The sequence below is a fragment of the Dryobates pubescens genome, chromosome Z (genome assembly GCF_014839835.1).
Source record: "Dryobates pubescens isolate bDryPub1 chromosome Z, bDryPub1.pri, whole genome shotgun sequence".
NCBI classification, from domain to species: domain Eukaryota; kingdom Metazoa; phylum Chordata; class Aves; order Piciformes; family Picidae; genus Dryobates; species Dryobates pubescens.
In genome coordinates, this window is record NC_071657.1 from 86061285 (window position 1) to 86079671 (window position 18387).

General features: G+C 43.3%; 1 protein-coding gene across 1 annotated transcript in view; it reads left to right on the forward strand.

The window, feature by feature from the left end:
• Positions 1–18387, forward strand: part of DNAI1 (dynein axonemal intermediate chain 1) — a 184575-nt gene that overhangs the window by 81481 nt on the left and 84707 nt on the right. The gene's annotated exons all lie outside the window — the stretch shown is intronic.

Consider the following 18387-nt stretch of genomic DNA (forward strand, 5'->3'; position numbering starts at 1 on the left):
TCTTTATATATTAGCATGCAATTCTATCGGTGTTCCAAACACAAAATCACACAGCAGCAAATGATGATGAGTGTATAAAATGTGTGTGTCAGTTCCAAAAGACAGCTCAGCTCTTTTGGGCACAGTAAACCCAAAGGTAGCTGCCTGTGGAATTGGCTGCCTTTGGGATTCAAGACACGCTACTTAGTAGCTGACATTGAAGAATTCTAGTGAATTAAGAATTGTGATGTGCAGGTAATGCTCTTAAAGTAATGCCACTCTGGTATCATTCACAAAGTATCACCAGATGGATAATGTTCTGAAAAACTGGAGTGAGTATGTTTCTAGTTATATAGCAATGTCTACAGTGTAGTTATGTCTACAGTGTCACCTGAGTTAAGAGTGGAGCACTGGAAGGCACAGATGCTTTTGATCTTGTTTATAGCAATAAAAGTGCTGCAGCAGCTATTCACACAGTCTCTATGAGCCTGCTGAGGTGCAGCAGTGTGCATTTGGTTTCCTAGCCTGAATTATTTGTGCTGCTACTGTTAACTATTGCTGTTCACCTGATTTAGGCTCCCTAATGCAGTTACACCTCTAGGCATACTGTCAATGTTTCCTGCCATGCATAGATTATCTCCCAGCCCTGGCTCATCTTCCAGCAAAAGTCCAAGAAATCAAGGGATCCTGATGGGATTGCAGATCATTCTGGAATGTGCAAAGAGGAGGCAAGCCTGGTGCTTGCTATAAACAGAGAAGTTATGCAAATGTAACATTTCAGCTCCTCTTACAGGTCAGCATAGTACCTCATCCAAGGTCTGTTATCATAATGCAGTGTGTCAGGCAAACACACATGCGCACACACACACACACAGAGAAAACTCCAAGCTTCCCCCATTGCAGTTTGGGCTTCCAGTAAAAAAGCCTGACAAAACTGCTACACAGAGCTTTTCATGGCCTTGCTGTGGCACAGTAAGAGAGGTCAACAGTTGTTACCACCAGAATCTCAGGTCATTTGGGCCCCAGATGCTACTGGGAATAACAAAGTGTGCTTAAGGAGTGTTATTAGGGGCCTTAATTCCTACAGACCAGATGTAGGTATGTTAAGCAGTAGAAGCAGTCTGTATGGGGTTTTTAGGAGTATGTTGATGTGTACTCCTGCCAGTAATATGGCTTAGAGGTGAAAAAAATTCTTAGACACTCCAGAGAGATAACTCTGAAAAATGAGCAAAACTGCTTCATGGATATGAATAGATGTAGATATGAGATATGTAGATATGTAGATGTAGATATGAGCAGACTCCCATTCCTCCTTATTTCCAAAGACTGAGAGCTAAGAATCATTATTCCTTTTTTTATTCTGCAGTAAAGTACTGGTATTTGTTTCAAACTTTACAGTTTTTGACTTGCTATGAAATCCATGTGCAACAATGATTGCACAGCAATCAGGACAAGATGTTGTAGCTCTGCTGGAAAGATCTGAACCCCAGGCATTGGTCAGTATCAGCCAAAAGGTTTAGAAAAAAATTTCTCTCCGTTTGACGGCAGGAGAAGCAACACAAAGGACTGTCTGTTATGTTGCGACATTGGATTGTTATTCTTCATTCAATATTAAATGATTCTAGAAAGTGATGCTTTGTTTCTCACATTTAGTTTAAAGGTGCTCTATTCTTCACCAACACCCCAAGTAGTATGAAGCCTGGTCTAGACCAGGCTGTGTCGAACGTGTTCAGTCCTTGCAGTGTAAGCACTGCAAGCCCGTGACTTTGAAGACCAATTAGAAAAGTAACAAAGTTCTCCTGAACAATTAGGAGCCTTTGTTCTCTAGACTGCCTGGCTCCTTCCTTCTGAAACAATACATCCCTTTCACAATGGAAGCAAGACGATGAGAAGCAAGTAAAGCAAGTTGACAGCTCTTTTCTTGTGCCATTTAATCTTCAGTGACTCAGCAATATTTCTGTAAGTTTGCATAAAACAAAGCTGATGTAAAATAGCTTGTTAAGCAAAATAGAACAGTATAAATTTTCTAATTCTGTTACCTGATAATGAATTTGCCTGCCTGATACCTTGCTCCATATTTTTAAAGAGCATAGGAGTACGTGCCTACAGATTTGGCAATTGTCTTCCATGTATTAAATGCTATTGCATTGTAAATAATGGAAAATTCTGACTTGTTTTGAAGTATTAATTTTTAATTCCTTATAACCAATTGGCTAAGATCCAAAGCCAGAAAGAAATGAACACATACATATACATGTGCATGTGAATGCCTGCTATGCAATGTGTCTAATACACCACTGAAACCTTAGGTCTCATGGGAGCATAGGAACTAGAAATGGTATCCCAGGTCATTGTATTCAGGCCTCTGCCTTTGGCTGTGAATATCACCTTAAAAGGAGTCTGTTGCAGTTTGAGCAACAGAAACTATGTCAAGCCTGTAATGTTCTGCTGGGCAAAAGGCTATGATCAAAATAATGTTCCAAATAGTCAGCAAAATCCTTACACTTCCATTTCTCCCACACTGAGTACTCCAAGAATGCCAGTCCTGAACAGGGTACCCATATGAGCCAATATTTCCGTCCCAGGGCTTGGCTCTGGATGTTAAGGAAGGTGGCCAAAGTGTGACAGCTTGAACTAGTCCTTGGCACCCAGAGCCTACAAGAGCAGTCTCCTCTGGGTAGAATTGACTCTTCCCCTGCTGGGAAGAGCTCTCAAAATAGAGCTTCTCTCTTTGCCAGCATAGGAGCTTTGTTCATACTTTATCCCTTCTCTTTTTAAAAAGATGATGATCAGGGTTTTCTTACATCTGAAGAGAGTGGGGGTTTTCTTACTTTTCTTCACTGGGACATACTAAATATTTTAGGTTTGGAGTGTTTGGAAGCTGGAACAATTCCGAAGCAGAGATGGATAACTGAAACGATCTTCTGTGTGAACATTTGTTTCTGCTGATCAATCTCCTTAAAATACATCTTATTCAACAGATTTGTTTTCTCTGTGTGCTTCTAGATCACTTTCACCCGAAGCATGTTATTTCTATTTGCTGCTGGGACTAGTACAGAACCAATACTACTGCAGAGGCTTGGAAATGTATTTATTTTTTTTATTACTTTTTTAAAGACTTGCTCACTACTACAATTTCTGGCTAAACTCCTGCTGCAGAATGTTGACCCTAAGGTCTGGAAGTGGAACATTACTTTTGGCTGTGCTTAGAGCAAGTCTAAGCTGTGGAAATACTGCCTGTACTCACTGTGTGCTTTGGAATTGCTGTGGAAAAATCAGTGATTAGAAAAGCAATGTGGTTCGTTGTTAATTTACTGAAGCTCATCTGACCTCCCTGAGGAGCTGATACCATGGAGCTTCAGAAGGCATCCTGAAAGAATTATTTTCTGCATTATAGTCATGTGTGGGAGGATGAAGGGATGGCCACTGCTTGCTAACTCTTTACCAAATGCCATTCAGGTTAAATGTGATGGTCATGGTTACAACAAAAAGGGCAAGACTGGCAATAGCCTGAAACTGCCAAAGCAAACTAGAACAGTTTCCCATGGAAGTCCCATCTCAAATGTAAACGAGATCACAGAATCACAGGAAACATCCGGTTGGAAGACATCTCAAAGATATCCAGTCCAACCCTCAACCCTGCACTGAAGGGTCAACACTAAACCATGTCCCTAAGTGCCAGGTCCACACACTGCTTAAACACCTCCAGGGGCGGTGAGTACCGCGAGCCAGGGCAGACCATGCCAATGTTTGATAGCCCTCTCTGTGAAGAAATATTTGCTAATATCCAGCCTAAAACTCCCCTGGTGCAGCCTGAGACCACTCCTCTAGTTCTGTCACTTGCCACAAAGGAGAAGAGGCTGGACCCCTCCTCATACCAATCTCCCTTCAGGCAGCTGTGGAGAGTGATGAGATCTCCCTTCAGCCTCCTCTTCTCCAGACTGAACATCCACAGCTCCCTCAGATGCTCCTCATAGGTCATGTGCTCCAGGCAGGCCCCTCATGAGCCTCGTTGCCTTCCTGAGACTTGCTCACTGGAGTTTGCCCCATAATTGTGTGATCCCCTCTCCATCTCTACTTTCAACATCCTTGAACAAGCCTACACTGGATCTTAGCAGTTCATGAAACCACCCCAAAATCACTGACTTTCTTTCCTGATGGAACTAAAGGAGTTCGGTTACAGCATGACAGCATGACCTCTTGTTCTCCACCCTACTTGTCCTTCTGGGCATAGTTCCACAGCCTGCCCCTCCCCCCCCCAAACCAAACCAAACCAAACCAAAATGAAACAAAACAAACCAAACCAAAGCAAACCAAAGCAAACCCACCCACCCAAAAACCTTTCCAGGAAGCTGACTGTATTCACTGCACTTAGGAGAAGAAAAAGCATTTTGTTCATAATCCACTGTCATACCACCACATTGTTTCATTTCTGATGACGGGCAGTCTCCTAAATCTGTCATCTGCAGTCAGACAAACAGATTTTGCAGCTTGCATTGCCTCTGAGATGTTACTGCTTCACATAATATTTTGTTTCTTTAGCTTCAGGCAAGTAAAGAGTTTGATGCAAAGGAAATAAAAGAAAAAGAATAGATGGAAAGTTGCTATCAAGGTCAGAATAAAGATGAACTGTCTCAGAAGAGGCTCAACACTCTTCCTGTTGCCTTCATCACTAAGGAACACAAAACAAGTATTTGCTGGGGGTAGTTCAGTGGAAAAAACCTCGTTCAGCTCTGTGAGTATACTTACAGGGGATAACTCTAGAAGAAAAATAGAAATGTGGAGAAGAAAAGAGAGCAACAGAGACCTGAAAACAAGGAGGATGAACCTGAGATAGAGATGAAGAGCATCAGAATATGAGCAGGCAAATGGAAGAGTGTAGCCTGAGGGAATAATAGAGCAGAAATCTGACGGTGAGGATCGTTCAGCGCAAAACCTTTAGAGTAACAGAAGTGAACTGTATCTCTCATACTAAGCCAGTGCAACATACGCACAGAGGACCTTCCTCTTCAGCCCCAGCTTTCTACTGCTTTTTTCTTGCTACCAGTCCTGTGTTGCATACCTGGCCCAGTGTAAACAGGGCAAAAAAAATTCTAATTAACCTCTGGTGTTGCAGGACAAAAGGAGGCTGCTGTATCCTCACCAGAAAGGTCACTTCAGTCATTCAGTGCATGTGCAGAGAAGTGGGAAAAGCATACTTAGGCCAGCCAGAGTGCATCTGGCATCCAGAGATGTCAATGTATCAGAGGATTCCTTGTTGGAGCAGTCCTTAGCTGCAGTTGTGCTCCCTACACTGATTCCAATGAGGCTGTAGCTGAAGCAGTTGCACTGGTCTGTTAACAACATGACACAACACTCCTCACTGCAGCCCGCAACGCCTTTCGTGCCTGACAGACATCTGTCATGTGTTTACTCCCTTGTCCTCTCCTGGAAGGAAGTGTGAGCAGGAAGGGCTGTGCTTAGGAAGGGTTGCCATATGCTTGCTGTTGAAAACAGGGTCAAGATCAGCAGCTTTGTGATTACCCTTAATCTCTGGGACAGCTCACTGAAATGTCACAGCCTTGCTGGAGGAAATCCTCTTTCACACAGAGTTAAGTTTCATTGGTTTTTTTTTTTGGAAAGACTCTTCTGAGCTATGGAAATTTATCTGAAAGCTTCATTAGCTTATGTAGGGGAATGGTGCAGGTTGCAGAAAGTGCAAAACATTGATGTGACAGAAATGCTGGTTAAAAACTTTCTCAGCATTTTTGTACCTCATTCAAAACCTTGTTGGATATTTTTTGAGACACTTTAAAATTAGGCAAGGTAATTGTCCAAATGCTGCTTCCTAAGTACCTCTGACAACAATGAACCAAATGTCCTGTCTTTTAAGTAAGATGTGGGGGTTTTTTGAGGTGGTAAGGAACTCTGCCTTCTGGAGATTAAGTTTCTGTATATGGTTCTTTTGAAATTGTACCTTGGGTATGGATTCTTGTGAGTTAGAAGTCCTCTTGCAAGGAATCACTTGCAGATTGTGTAGCATTTATCTGAAAAGGAGCTTATTCTGCTTTGATGCTGCCTTTCCCTCTGTACTTCATACAGATGCTGAACTTACTTCTTACCTTATGGTCTCGCTGCTGTTTGCTAAGTAGATTATACCCTGGAAATGCGTTTTTCTTCACCCTTTTCTTTTAACTCAGAGTCTACATCATCTTGTTGTGGATTTTCAGGCTGTATATTTTTTCATAGTGTCTGCAAGCAAAGTAGAAATAGTTTATTTTGCCTGTTAGTTGTATTGGTACTAGTTTATGAAATTCAGGAGCCCCTTGGGATGTTGGAAAATGTTAGCTTGATGTTTAAAAGAGAAGTTGTAGTCTGTTTGGTTGCTTGGATCTTGGAATGCTGTTCTACTGCTTTATAGCAATCGCAGAAGTTAACTAAATATTTAATGGGAATCAGGAAACTCTGTTGGATCTTAGTGGAAAAAAAGTACTTTGCTGGCATGTGAGATTTAACTGATGATTGCTGGATCTTCAGAGTAGGTATAGAAAGCCTATAAACCGGATGGGTCTTAATGGCACTGATACAGCTTTTGAAACAGCAGAGTCCTTCTCTGAAGATGAAAGAAAGATCAGTGCTGGGCCCCATCCTGTTCAATATCTTTACTGATGATCTGGATGAGGGGATTGAGTCCATCATCAGTAAATTTGCAGATGACACCAAGCTAGGAGCAGGTCAGAGCTCTCTCTGACCTTGACAGGCTGGATAGATGGGCAGAGTCCAACAGTATGAGATTTAACACAGCTAAGTGCCGGGTTCTGCACATTGGCCACAACAACCCCATGCAGTGCTACAGGCTGGGGTCAAAGTGGCTGGAGACCAGCCAGGCAGAAAGGGATCTGGGGGTACTGGTTGATAGTAGGCTGAACATGAGGCAGCAGTGTGCCCAGGTGGCCAAGAAGGCCAATGGCATCCTGGCCTGTATGAGGACTAGTGTGGCCAGCAGGAGCAGGGAAGTCATTCTGCCCCTGTACTCAGCACTGGTTAGGCCAGTCCAGTGTCCAGTTCTGGGCCACTCAGTTTAGGAAAGATGTTGAGTTGCTGGAATGTGTCCAGAGAAGGGCAGCAAAACTGGGGAGGGGGTTGGAGCACAAGCCCTATGAGGAGAGGCTGAGGGAGCTGGGATTGCTTAGCCTGGAGAAGAGGAAGCTCAGAGGAGACTTTATTGCTCTCTACAACTACCTGAAAGGAGGTTGTAGCCAGGTGGGGGTTGGTCTCTTCTCCCAGCCAACCATCACCAGAACAAGAGGACACAGTCTCAAGCTGCACTAGGGGAGGTTTAGGCTGGATGCTAGGAAGAAGTTCTTCACAGAAGGAGTGATTGCCCATTGGAATGGATTGCCCAGGGAGGTGGTGGAGTCACCATCACTGAAAGTGTTTAAGAAGAGCCTGGATGAGGCACTTGGTGCCATGGTTCAGTTGATTATATGGTGTTGGGTGATAGGTTGGACTTGATGATCTCGAAGGTCTTTTCCAGCCTGGTTAATTCTATGCTATTCTATAAGACAATGTTAATGACAGAGTTGAAGGCAAACTGGACAAAGATGATGGAAATAAGGTTGCAGATATATGATGAGATGTGGGGAGCTGGGACTGGCCATAATTCTCATCCACTTCCCACCCCTTGTGCCATGGTAAGCTCCACAGATTAGTGTGGTGTGGTATCCAGGATCCTCAGCATCCAGCAAGCCCCTAGGCCATCTCTCCCCAGAACTGTTCTGCTGTAAGCCAGCTCAATCGTGTGATGATGGGAACCTGCTGTCAGGCACATTACAGATGTTATCTCTGATTTAGCAACATCAGACAGCTTGGGGATTTGGATGTGAGCCTGCCGTGTGTGTCTGCTTGCTCTGCACACAGAGGAACTTAGTATTTTGTCTGTAAATTGGAAATCTTGTTGAGTGAGTAGACTCAGAACTGAAACCGAGAGTTGTGAATTACAGTTGGTAAAATACCCCTGAGTTTTGCTGGCCTCTGGCACCCATCACTCAGCTGCATGCTGTGTCTGACATGGGAACATGGCCACTGTGGGACTCAGAAGTGAGAATCTAATGTCTGGTTCCTGGCTCCTTAGCTGTTAACTTGTCATCCTAATAAATTCAGTGCTAACTGCTGTTAGGGGAATAAGCAAGCAGATTCCTGGTGAAACACTGTACAAAGCAGAGCATCCAAATCCTAGCAGGAAGAAAACAAACTGAAAGTAAGAGCAGCATTATTCAGTGCTATTTGTAACTGAGCTCTGCTTCCTCCATATGAATCTGAGTCCCTGAAGTATGAGTGATGCACAAGTCCCAGACTAGGCCTTTGCCCTACATCAGTAATACTCGTGTGGCTGTGCTCCCAGCTCAGTGCTGAGTCCCTCCTAGTATCATCAAATATGATCATTCTTAGGAGAAGTTTTTGCTGCCCCTTTTTATGCACCTCAAATTTGTGATTGAGGTGTGAACACGCTGATGTAGTGGGCCTGATTCTTTTCTCCTGTCTGCTGGTCTTGCACCCTTGAGTTCATTGGTACTCAGAAGTGGCGTGTGAGGCTATGGGTCCCAGAAAGATACCATCAATGTGAAGGGCACTTGATCTAGCTGCAAGAAAGAAGTGATTTTTGAGAAAAGGAGCATTTATGGGGCTAAATATGACATGGTTGCTTTATTTTACAGTGAGTTATCATTGCTGGTGAGCACATCTGACTGCTTTCCCTCTGCTATCTGGAAACTGTCAGGGACTTTGAAGAAGCTAAAACCAGGAATGCTTGTAGTGAAGCTTTTAAGTACCCATACACTGCTGGAATGAGAGAAGGCATTTGTAATTTTTTAGATGGGAAGTCCCTGCTATTGCCTCATGAAGGAGCAATCATCTTCCACTGGATAAGCCTGGTGTTTGCTAGTACCCATAAATAAAACCATCAGCCAATCTCATGCCCACGACACTGGTGACTGACAGCCTGTAGTCAAGGGCTGCTCCAGGAGCTGTGCTGTGTCTTTGTTCCAGCTGTGCCATGTCTGTGTTTTCAGATGTGTGGTGGTTTAGGCTGGGTGCTGGCCCAGATGCCACTGCGCAGGCCACACCTGGGAGGTCCCAAGGGGTGGGCCCAGCCCAGGGGGTGGTCACAGGGACCAGGTATTCCATTCCCAAAATGCCCTGCTCCCCTATAAAAAGGCCATGCAGGGTCTTCACTTCCTCTTTCATCCCCTGCTGCTGCCTAGGTAAAATGGCATGAGCTGCCTCCCTTGGGCCTGCCCAGGCCCAAGGCTGGGTTGGGGGGGGGAAGAAAGAGCCCTGGGGGGGGTTTGGGTGTACCCCCAGGTGGGGATGGGATGTTCTTGGGTATGTTCTGGGATCTCTCTCTTTGTCATGGTGCTTGTGGGTCTCTGTAAAACTTTCATTGTTGTTTGTTATTGTTTTCCTATTTAAACTTTCATCACTTTTGCAATCCGTTTGTCTGAGTCGTTATTTCTGCCTGTGGCGGGGAGGGGATCTGCCCCAACCCATTACAAGATGCTTTTGGTTATCATAGCAGTAGGCTGAAGAGTTCTTCCTCCTTCATTCTTGCTTGGTGAGATATGGTCACACCAAGCTGGCTGCCTTGGATGCTACCCAACTTCCTTGCAGATGAAGCAACTTCCTTTGTTTCACTATCCATCTACTGTTACCAGGCCTGTAGCCACCCTGACCCTCCTAACCATCATGTTTATGATCAGGAAAGCTGTGTTACACAAAAGGACAGTAGATAAAGTCAGCTGACACCTAAGTAAATCCCTACTTCTATTTTAGGTAGGATGGCAGGGAGTACCTTAGGTTAGAATTGATCACTAGAGATGCAAGAGATACAAAGGAAGTGCAAACTGACTGCATTGGGATCTTTGAACGTTTTGATGGTCATCAACTGTAAAACATTTTCTCCCTAATGAAAAATACTACAGCTAAGTATCTAAATATTGCTGGCTCACTTTTAAAAACAATTAGTCCTTACAGACCTTATCTCCTTAACAGCTTCTGTCATGGGGGTGAGTTTACTTCCTAAGCACATTATGCTGATCCATTCTGTCTTGTTGCATCATTTAACAGTAGAACATCAACAAATGTTTCTCCAAAGGACAGAATAGCACTGAGAACCTTCCTTAGCTTAACAGGTCCCTTCTCTGCAGATTACTGTCATAGCTGAAGCATTTGCATTTAAAAGAAGACAGAGGTTTTAAGATAGAAATGTTTTTCAATGTATTTATTTATATGTATGTATGTAAATCAAAGTAATTATTATTTATATCTCTCCATCAGTTTTACTCACACTCAAAAGACTTGTCTGCTATACAAAGCAGTCTCATTTATTGCAGTGAATGAAGGAGTCACAGTGTAGTTGAACATGACATGCAGCAAACTCATGAGAGGTGAGACTGCATTTAAAATCAGACCGAACCTTTCTTTCTGTAACTGGGGAGCTGTTTATGAATCACAGAAATGAGTACTGGCAGAGGCTTTGAGAGTGTCATCTTCTTCTTCACTTCATACCATCATAGATGTTGTGTTACTAATCCTGAAGTGCTTTCTTCCAAATGAGGCTGGGCAATCTAGATGTCTTCAACAGTACCTACAGACTGGACCCATTATGTACTATGTCCTACATGGCAGACACATTTTACTGCATATGAAAAGAATTTCTGTAATTCCCCCACTCCTCTAGCAGTGTCACTGCACCATCCTCTGATCATTACTGCACTACTTTATCTTAGCCAGAAATTGCCATGTGTTTATTTGTGTTCTTCTTTCTGACGGTGTCCCTCTGCACTTGTCTTTATCCCAGTCATCATTATTATTTTCAAATTATGTCTCTAGTTTGTCAAGATAACTTTGAGACCTGGTTGTAACAGAATCCTCTGTCTCTAAACAATGGCATCTGCAAATATGCTGTATATTTTGCAATCTATTATGCCACTTACTAGTGAAAATATTGAATACAACTGCTTGCAGAAGAGTCTCTTGTGGGCACCATACAGAGATGTTCTCCCAAGTGGTCAGGAAATCACTGATTGTAACTCTTGAAAATCCACATCATAGTAATTCCATTTAGACATTTTTTTTTCCTTAGCTTGATTCTGAAAACATCACAGGGAGCATGCCAAAAGCCTTACAAAATTAAAAGTAAATCACATTTATTTCTTCCCTCTAATTCTTTAGATCCATTACCCTGCTAAGGAAGGAAATAAATTTTGTTTGACAAGATCTTTCCTTGACAAGCCCATATTCACCATTCCTTATCTTCTTATCCTCTACGTGTGTATGGATGACTTAATACTTTGTTCCTGCTCACAGAGTTCAGTGTTAGGCTGACTGGTCCACTGTCCTCTAACCTATGCTTCAAAATAGGTTTTGGTCTGGCATTCCTGGGGGCATTCTTCCCTGTTCATATCCTCCAGGACCTCTCCTGTCTTCTAGTTTTCATAGATAATTGCTAATGATTTCGAGATTGCATCAGCTGCTCCCTTAAGCACTCTAGGCTGAATTTTATAGAATAGAATAGAATAGAATAGTATAGAATAGAATAGAATAGAATAGAATAGAATAGAATAGAATAGAATAGACCAGACCAGGATGGAAGAGACCTTCAAGATCATAGTGTCCAACCTATCAACCAATCCAACCCACCTAATCAATTAAACCATGCAACCAAGCACCCTATCAAGTCTCCTCCTGAACACCTCCAATGATGGCAACTCCACCACCTCCTCGGGCAGCCCATTCCAATGGGCAATCACTCTCTCTGTGTAGAACTTCCTCCTAACCTCCAGCCTAATCAGGCCTTATCAGGCCTTGCACAGTAGGAAATATCTGTCTTATCTCAGCAGCCTGACCTGTTAAGTGTCTAGTTACAATTTATCTTTTTACAAGGCCCTGAAAGAAAGAAGGGCTTAATATTTCTGCTTTATCTATGGTCCATTCTGGTACCTGTCTTCCTGTCTGCAAACCATGAATGTGATCTAAAAAGGCAGAGGCTAAGATGAACCTTGCTGGCTGCAGGAGTGGTGTCGACAGCAGGATTTTGGGCTACTCTGCAAGACTCCAGACTGCTGACTATAGAAAAAAACTGTTTGTCTCTAAGAGGAAAAACAATCCTGGGACAAGAACTGGCAGAGCTGATCGATAGGTGTTTAGACTAATTTTGAGGGTGGAAGAGGGAAAAATTAACCTCACTGAGGACATTCCTGTGCCAAGTGTGAGGAAGGATGCCAACACCACTGCTATCACAGGGGCTGTAGGGGATAGTGGATTATGCAACTCCCACAATGGTAACAGATACTCCTCTGCTCAGTCTCTGAAGTGCCTGTATACCAACACAAGAAGCATGGGAAATAAGCAGGATGAACTAGAGATCTGGGAGCAGTCACAGGGCTATGATCTTGTTGCAATTACAAAGCCATGGTGGGACAGCTCCCATGACTGGAATGTGGTTATGGATGACTATGTACTTTTCAGGAAGGACAGACTGACAAGGCAAGGTGGTGGAGTTGCTCTCTATGTGAATAAGCAAGTAGAATGTGTTGAGCTTAACACGGGGGGAGATGATGAAAGTGTTGAAAGCTTATGGGTAAAAGGGAAGGTACAATGCAGTTGCAGGTGTTTACTATAGACCACCGAACCAGGAAGAAGCTACTGACAAGGCCTAAAGGCAGCTTGAAGTAGCCTCAAGACCAAGTGCCCTGGTGCTCATGGGTGACTTCAGCCACCCTGATATTAGTTGGAAAGATCACACAGCCAAGCACAAACAGTCCAAAAGGTTCCTGCAGTTCACTGATGACAATTTTCTTCTGCAAGCAGCTGAAGAACCAGCAAGGAGAAGTGCAATGCTGGACCTGGTATTAACAAACAAAGTAGGACTGGTTTTGGATGATAAGGCTGGGGGTAATCTTGGTTGCAGTGACCACAACATGTTAGAGTTTAATATCAACAGACAAAGAAGCAAGGTGATGAGGGGATTGAAAGTACCCTCAGCAAATTCATGAGTACAGATTAGGGGCTGCCCTGCTGGAAAGCAGCTCCATGGAGAAAGACCTTGGAGTGCTGGTGGACAGCAAGTTCTCCATAGAACAACAATGTGCCCTTGTGGCCAAGAAAGCCAATGGTATCCTGGGGTGCATCAAGAAGGGTGTGTCCAGAAGGTCTAGGGAGGTTCTTCTACCTCTCTTCTCTGCCCTGCTGAGATCTCACCTGGAATATTGCTTCCAGTTTTGGGCTCCCCAGTTCAAGAAAGACAGAGAACTGCTGGAGGTAATCCAACAGAGAGCCACAAGGATGATTAGGGGACTTGAGGATCTCCCCTATAAGAGAGACTGAGATCCCTGGGGCTATGTAGTCTTGAGGAGAGAAGAGAGGGGATCTGATCAATGTTTCTCTTCAGCTGTGTGCTTTTACCAGCACCGTTTCTTGAGGTCAGGGATGTGGATGAGGACAGGGCTTCATAGCAGGGCCTCTGAGAATACAATCAGAGAGTAATGTTTTCTATGGCAATGTTGACCAAAACCTTTTTTGTTGTTGTTTGTTTTGAGGTCTTTCATTCTTGCTAGATATTCCACTGAAGAAATGCAGTCTGCTTCCCAGTGCAATAGATGGCTGAAAGCCCTGATACAAACCAGCAATCTCTTTTGCTTGAGCATGCACCACAGGGCAGAAGCCCTTTATGATGTACACTGCCTTCCTGGCTTCAAGATGGGCATACTAATCACTCCATGTCACAAGATATTCCTCCAGAATTGTTCACTCAGTCACCTCAAACACACATGCTACTTACAGTGCCAGGCTGGGGTGCATGATAAGCAGTAAATGAAGAATAGCTGGCAATGTCCTTGATGGAGGGCATTTGGAAACTTTGTTGTAGAAGCATTACTTCATCTCAGCAGCATGAAGGGACAAATCATACAATGCAGCAAAACAGAAAAACAGTGGGCTCAAGATCAGATGGCTGCCTTAGGAGACTTTCACCACAGCAGATCCCTTGGGCAAACAGCAGAGGCACATGACACAGGATAGAGGGGGAAAAAAAATATAAGATAGAAGAACAAAAAACAATGGAAATTTGTCATTAATAGGAGGGGAATGTGAAAGATTTCTTCTCTGCTAGTAATGACATGTTTCTGGATGCCATTCTGCTGAAAGTCCCTGGCAGGAACCAACAAGAAACACATTTGGAGGCAACAGAGGCATGAAATGAGAACTACTTCTTAGCTCAAGTCAGAGACTGCTGCTAAAGAGGAGTCCGGGAAAACACTCACATCAGACCACAGGGGAGATCAGTCTCACTCCAAAAGGTGTGACCTGTAGAGCAATGTATTGTAAATCAACACTTCAACATGAGCCCTCAGATGATTATGCTGAGGCAGACTGAAAAACTGGATAGCAGCAAAATGGACAAAGTACCCTCTACACAGAGCAAAAGCACCCACCACTGGACTAACACATCCAGATTTGGATGAACACTCCTGGTTAGATTAGTCTGTCTGCCTCTAAAAGCATCCACACTATGTTCATCTCTCAGATGGTGACCTGCACCATGAGAGTTTGTATCCTTACTAAATCAAAGCATATGTTCAGCTCTTCTACCACGGGAGAACTCCAGAGTTCTGGCACTTTGTTTTGGCCCAGGCTTGTGCATAAAGACACTGGGGAAATGTGATTTTGACAGTGGGTTTGTGTCTGTGCTTTGCTGCCAGGGCAGGCAGAGCTAGAGGGACCTGAGGGCTGATTGCCTCTCTGTGTTTGTGTGATTGTTCAAGCAGCAGATGTTTGCCAGTGGGAAGTCTTAAGTAAAAGCCCTCAGCCAGTGTGACTGTAAGAAGTTCCCAGATATCCCTGTTTAGCCCTCTGTACTCAAGACATGGGGAAAATAGGATGTCTGGGAGAGCCCAGAGGGGCTGGGAAGCACTTGTGCTCCCATGATGCACTGATGAGCTTCTGCAGCAAACTCTGGCTCTGTTCAGCTATGGAGCCAGATGGGTGAACTCCCTGAGCTACTAGGCTGGACAGAATGGCAAGCTCTCCAAGAATGGGCCATACAGCTGCATCTGGAGCTTGGCAGTGAGTTACAAAGAAACTCTTGAAGCACAGAAATAAGGACATGTGTCTAATGCTGAAAATTAGAGAAAAGTAAAAAGCCAAATTAATACTAAGAAAATGAAGGTGCAATATGAGCTGTGGCTATCATGCAAGGGAAGGGGAAAACCTTTGTGAAGTGTATTAGAAGCTAAAGGAATGAAGGATATAAGCTCATTACTAAAGCTACCTTTCAGCTAACAGTGCTGTGGAGAAAGATGAAATATTTGATGTAGTATTGTTTAATCTTACAGTAAGTGTCTGAGACTGGCTGCTTAGCATGATTAATGTAACAAGAGGATGAAAGAACAGGATAAAAGTCAAAATAGGGAAAGAGCATATTAAAAAAAAATTTAGATGAGACAGGTTCTTGCTCATCAGCAAGACTGGCAAGAAAACCCAGGCTGTAAGACAGGACTATTTTTCAATGTATTTATTTATACGTATGTATGTAAATCAAAGCAATTTTTATTTATACCTCTCCATCAGTTCTGTGATTCTGTGGAAACAGTAGCAGTTGTGATTCTGTGATACCCTGGAGCACTTAAAGAACTAGCCAAAGCAATTTCAGACCATTAACAAGCATTTCGGGGAGGTTTTGGGTTACATCCATCCTGTATTTTAAGCAGAGACTAGTGCTAATGTGCAAGCCTATTTACAGCATCCAAGCCGATTGAGTACCTTGACTCAGAAGCAGGGTTGGGTTGTGCCCTGGGGCATGGATGAAGGGAAGCATCACTCTGCTGCTGCCTATGGACTCAGACACATTTGTGTACCTGTGACGTGGGCAGACTGGAATATGGTACATATAAAATCTGCTGTCATCAATCCCCAAACACTTGCCAGTGATGCTGTAGAGCCCATATCTGGCAAAAGAAGTTTCTGCAGCTTGTTTCTCAAAGGGACTATCCTTGCATGCAGGAAGAATAGTGGCATGGACAAGGCACCAGAGCCCAGAAACCAGTATCTGGAGGATTCACACAGGCTACAGGCATTCTAAGACAGCCACAGGGTCCTGCAAGTTATGGATGGTAGCACAACACTACATCAGGCTGCACTATGGCCTGCAGGACAAGCATGACCATGAAAAGCAGGAAAGGTCTCAAAGAGCTGGAAGAAGTGAAAAGTCACTAATTTTGATGACTGGAAAAGCATTGGAACAAATGGCAAAACCATTTGTAAATGCCCAGATAATAAGGTGATTCAGGGAAGCTGACTTGAATTTGTCCACAATAAATTGTCAAGCCAGCATAATTTCTTTATTTTCTTTCTGAGAAATGGGCTTCATGAAGAAGGGGGAGGCAGTCAAGGTTATCACCTCTCTCTGTTTTAACTTGACTAAAGCTTTTGGTTCAAGCTCACAGAGTGACATTCTTGTAACCAAAGCAGAAAAATATGAATTAGGTGGAATCACCATATAGAGGAAGCTCAGATGTCTCAGGCAGTATGCTCAAAGAACAGCTTGCTGTTAGATGCTGAAGATGCTTTAGGAGAGACCCTCCACTCAGTCCTGGTCTTCTTTAGATCTATATTTTCATTAATAACTCCAATTACAGAATAGGGAAGTGCTCTTGGGAGGAAAAGCCACTTTTGGAGACATGATTATGTTCCAAATGATCTTGCTAAACTGGAAGAAAGGTCCAAAATCAATGCAATGAAATTCAGTAAAGACAAGAAGCAAATATTGCTTTTAGAAAGTGGCAATTAGGTACTGTGATATGAAACAGGGGATGACCGGATAGGTAGCTGGGTGCCAGAAGGAGAAAATACAGCAGAACACTGCCAGTGGTCAGTGATGCAATACTGTTGCAGAAAGACCCGTGTCATTATGATTTCTTATCAGGAATGTAAGATAGAGGAGATTGTAACTCCTGTCTGCTAGTGCTTGGGGATGTCCCTCTACCATCTGTTTGCAGCTGCAGTGAAGGCCTGAAGAGGAAGAACAGGGGATGGTGAAGGCTTGGGGATCAGGATCTGGAAACAACTTTTGAAGCAATTGGTTTTGTTGAGTTGGGAAAGAAGAGAAAGGTGCAGTTACACAGTGACTTGGCCATTTAAAGACTGTTATGAAAGGAGGAATAAACTGTAGTTCTCTGTGTCCACTGAGGAAGATAGTAAGGAGTAATTGGATTGACTTGTGGTAAAGGAAATTTCTTGTATAAGGCCAATTAAGCACTGATATATGTTACAGGGAGATTGTTGAGTCCCTGTTACTGGAGGCTTGTGAGAACAGCTCCATGATAGGGGTGTGTTTTATCATAGAATAGAATAGAATAGAATAGAATAGAATAGAATAGAATAGAATAGAATAGAATAGAATAGAATAGAATAGAATAGAATAGACCAGGTTGGAAGAGACTTCAAGATCATTTTGCCTCAGAGCAGAATAAATATCCTTTTCAGGCCCCTTCAAACACTTTGCATTTTCATGATGGCTTTACTTAGGACTGTGCTGATTGTCAGGTTGGCATTTGAACAAATTTGTCCCTGAGTTATATTGGCAAGAACTTGCCTCAGCAGCTCAAGGAGTTGTTTGCTGCTTAGAATCTTCTTAGTGCCTTACTTGCTCAGTACATGTAAGAGTCTCCTGAGGATTTGATAATGCCTTCATCTTTCCTTTTCTCTACCTGAGACAGACTTTATTCCTTTTTTTTTTTCAGGGACTGAATAATCAAAGTCTTCTTATTTCACTTAGCAGGTGTCAGCAGGGCTGTGGTACTGCAATGCTGTCAGAGGGCTCATTGAAGGATAATTAATAGAAAGGGAAGGAATTACTCATCAGTCAATTGAGCATGTATTGCATGTGCCATCTCACAGCTGAGCTTTGGCAAGCTGAGTGCCAGCCAGAGGGATGGGTGTTTGCAGCAGCAGGTGTCACCTCACAAGAGAGGCAGGCAGATCTCCATCTTGCCTGTGGCTGCCTGCAAAGCACATGAGCCAGCCTCCTGGCCAGGATGATTTTGGCCAATTAATTGTATGTTGTTAATGCAAGGTGACTAACAGCCTCTGTGCCATGCAAACTGATCAAGCATTATTTCTTTTGTAGAAATGGCATCAGAAACACAGGAATTTTCAAATCAGGTTGGATAAATGGCATAATATCCAGCTGGACAGGAGCCGCTGACAGATGCCATAGACAGAAAATATGGTATTCCCTTGCAAAGAGTGAATGAATGATTGCCACTCTAACCTGCTGTTCGTAGGAGAGAGCATGCAGGTTTTAATCTTTATTTTTTCTATGAACAACTAGTGGTTTGAGTGGCCTCAACTTCTTTAAAACAAACAAGTTTT